This window comes from Diaphorina citri, unplaced genomic scaffold (assembly GCF_000475195.1).
Source record: "Diaphorina citri unplaced genomic scaffold, Diaci psyllid genome assembly version 1.1 scaffold4, whole genome shotgun sequence".
In the NCBI taxonomy this organism is placed as follows: Eukaryota; Metazoa; Arthropoda; class Insecta; order Hemiptera; family Psyllidae; genus Diaphorina; species Diaphorina citri.
Window position 1 is genome coordinate 385,929 of NW_007377443.1, and position 4,155 is coordinate 390,083.

A 4,155-nucleotide genomic window follows, 5' to 3' on the forward strand; every position below is an offset into this window, starting at 1 on the left:
TGTACAGGAGAGAGAGAGAAAGAGAGAGGAGAGAGAGAGAAAGAGAGAGGAGAGAGAGAGAAAGAGAGAGGAGAGAGAGAGAGACAGAGCGAGAAGAGATTAAGGGAGGGAGGGAGCTTTGTATTTCTGATGGAGAGAGTACAAAGAAAAATAGATCGAGGGAAAGAGGGAGAGAGATAATTAGAGGAAAGAGAAATATAGGAGAGAAAGAGAACGAGAAGGGTAGGGGGAGACATATGAATATGGGGGGGGGAGAATATTACCCAAATGGAAGACAAGCGAGGGGAAAAAGGGACATATGAGAATCAACGCAAATGATAGTACAGCCTACCTACATGGATAGAATGAAAACAAAGACTGACGTGACGATATAATTCTCAGAACATTTATTAAAACTAAACCCAAGATGGCCTATAATAAAATTGCGAACTACCAATTCATATATCAAAAGGAAGAACTTGAGGTGTGAAAGTTGAAAACAAAGCAAAAGCACAAAAATCAAAATGAAAATCCTCCCAACGAACTATGCTGCCCTGCTAAAAAAGAGGGCAGTAAGTCCAAAATTTGACATTTTGAGTTATATATCTATACCCACGTATTTTTATGCGTAGAATTCAAAAAACGCATCAAAAACAGTCTACGAAAAAAAACAACGAAGATACAAGGAGCACAGACAAGGAAGAAGGCAGTATATCCCAAAATTATCTCAGCCATGCTAAAGAGCAAAGCAGTAAGCGCCAGACATTAAGAGTATTTAAGAGAGAAAGCAGTATATCCATGGATATACTGCCTTCTTAGGTACCAATTCATATATCAAAAGGAAGAACTTGAGGTGTGAAAGTTGAAAACAAAGCAAAAGCACAAAAATCAAAATGAAAATCCTCCCAACAATGATGATTTTCATAATAACAAATTTTGTCGAATTAAATTTTCAGGGGGAAAAAATAAAAATATAATAATCACACCCTTTCCTCTTCATATTCATCCTGCGTTCCATCTCCTAATTGAAACCTCCCTTTGCAAAAACGGGCGAGGGAAAAAAAGATCTGGGAAATCCCTACCCCCGACAATTAACACTATTGCTGCCTCTCCTTTGAGGGATCCTCCTGGGACTTTTGCTTCCACTCTCGTCTCGTTTCCCACTAAATCACCGGGGATTGTATGAAAACACTGATCTAATTAAGTCTGATTATGATTAGCCGGGACAAAGTTCAACGAGGTTACTCTTCTTTACTCAGGGCGTGTGCGACTGTGCGTTTGTCCGTTCAGTGTCTGTGTTACGTGGTAATAATAACGCACTTATACAATATCGACCATGTACTTGGTAACGTTGTGTAATGTGAAGCTCTACATCAACAGTGGGGATGGTAGGTACTTTTAATCATTAAAAATTACTGACAATGTTTAGAGACAAAGAAAAAAGTGATTGAAAGATGAAAGTGTTATTCATTTACAGTTGAAGCACACCTAACTTACTAATAAACAAAGGGCTAAACGGCATGAGAAATCTTTTCTTGCAGCATGTGAATATTTCCCACAATATTTCATAAAATCATAATAATCATTACTTCATTATCTTCTACCTACGAGTATTTAGTTTTTAGGTATATTATTTTTTAATAGAAATTTCCTACATAGGGTTTCTACTTATATCAACTTATCAGAAAGCTCGCACACGTTTTCGGTATAGAAAAGGTGCTATAAATTTCAATAACAATTTCCATACTGTCTAATGAAGTTTGTTTTCAAACCCACTCTAAGGAGAAGGAGACTATAAAATTATTAAAAATATGACTTGATCCAACATTTTAATTGATTTATGGTACAGAAGATAATGAAGTCATCATGCCGGCAATCAGTAATAATTTTCGTTATTACTATGGGAGTAATGTTTTTATTGTTATTTATGGCTTGCGGGATGATAGCGCATCACAGAGTTATAAAAACTATCGCTTGTGTAAGTTGCGTTCATACATAATGAAAGGGCCTCAAGAGTAGTCAAGAGCTGATTTGCGGATTTTTCATATTTCGTAATACAAAGGAAAAATTTTCATGTTTCGTAATACAATGGAAAGATAGGTACCTATTGGAAATTACAGATATTTGGACAACTGATAGCTGTACTTACCTATCTAGTTTTCTATTAGGTAAATATCCAATATCATGTCTCGGAAAATATTCCTTAAAATAATTCCAACAAGGAGATTTATCAGAGAGCTTGTTTGAAAAGTTTCGGAACTCGAGCTATGGATTTATGTGGCTTATTATCATTCTAGTGATAATGTTGGCACATCCACCAATACTCGACCTAATACCCATAGATTAGTCAAGTTGGTTATGGGTTTGTTCATGAACATTTCTAAACCTGCCAGAACTCCCATAGTATTTGTTAGATATTGGTGGAGATGCCAGAACTCCAATAGTATTTGATAGATATTGGTGGAGATGTCAGAACTCCTATAGTATTTGTTAGATATTGGTGGAGATGCCAGAACTCCCATAGTATTTGATAGATATTGGTGGAGATGTCAGAACTCCTATAGTATTTGTTAGATATTGGTGGAGATACCAGAACTCCCATAGTATTTGATAGATATTGGTGGAGATGTCAGAACTCCTATAGTATTTGTTAGATTTCATGGAGCCACCAGCTCTTTCATAATAAATTAATAGTATGTTTGTATTGTAATTTGTAATATGAATCTCGTAACATTTGTGGCAAACACATTTAAAAGCCATATGAGCCACAGTTGAATGGAAAGAAAAAGAAACCATTCTTGAAACCAAACAAAGTTCAAGATAGTTAGATATGAGGAAGTTGTGCTGACCAGAGTGAGAATCGGACATACGCGCCTGACCCACAGTTACCTCTTTACCAGATCCGACCCCCCCCCTCGTCTTTAGATTAGACAACTTTTGATTCTAATAGATACCTAAAGATTGGAACAACGCAACTTAAGGCTGCCTCTCTACCGGTGTACTTACTTATTTTACTATGTACCTATCTACCTATAATTTTACACCAATGTACAAGTACGTATGTTATACATTAGGTGTTTTGTTTGTACCTATGTGGTTTTGGTTTTTCGAAAAAAAGTTTTCCTCTTATTTCTTCCGCACTCGCAAAAGTCTTGTTAAGGTTTTTGGGTCAATAATTTTGGTTTACCACAACAAGGTATGAAAGAAGCTTTGAAGTTTTCCATGGGAATGGGAGAGCAATATCATGAAGGTGCCCTTATTTATTTTATTCATAAATCAATTTAACTTTTATTTCCCTTTTTTCTTGCTGCTTACATTAGGTATTTTGATGAAAGTGCTGTTGTTTATTTGAACCACCCTCGTAGTTTTTACCTATTTACCTATAATTCTAGGAGTGCTGAAACCATTGCTTTTGATAGGGGCTTCTTATTATTTATTTGATTCATTGAGGTACAAAGCCTGGTTTATATTCCTTTTGGTTTTGTTAATTTATTGAAAGTTTCACTGTGGCAGGACTTTGGAAAAAGTTCTTCCACCCAATCTTTTTGATTTACATTTTCCTTTATGTTCAAAAAATACAAGGGAAAAATATCTTCCACGCTCTAACCCTTAAATTAAAAAAAAACTCTATTATTTTAGTCTATTTACCCTCCATATAGGTACCTATACTCTATGTCAGTACATTCCAGTGTACCTATACAAAGTCAACATCCTACGATCCCACCTACTACAAACACTACCTATAACCACTAGGCACTAGGTACCTATAAGTTCAGTCGTTCCAAAAGTTCACAGATACCCAGCCGTACATCACCGCCGTTTACAGGTCTACCCCATAAAAAAAGTTACATGAAAACCTTTGGTAATGTTTGTGTGGCCACAGTTGCTCAAGTGGGCCCTTGACATTCTGTCATGACATGCCTGGATGCCAAGGGTGTGAGGACAAGTGGATGAACCACCCCGATGTTATTTCAACGAAAATATTTTCTACAGCGTGGAAGAGCGAAATGGGGAGAATGTGATTCTTCTGTTATTATGAATGAGGAACCTATGTACTTAGCTGCATTTTACTGTATCATCAGTTCATCACCTATTTATCTCATCAATCTTTGGATTGGTTGGCATTTCTGGTAACTCTGTTCCATGTCTTTTCACTGTTAAAATGTTAATAAGATG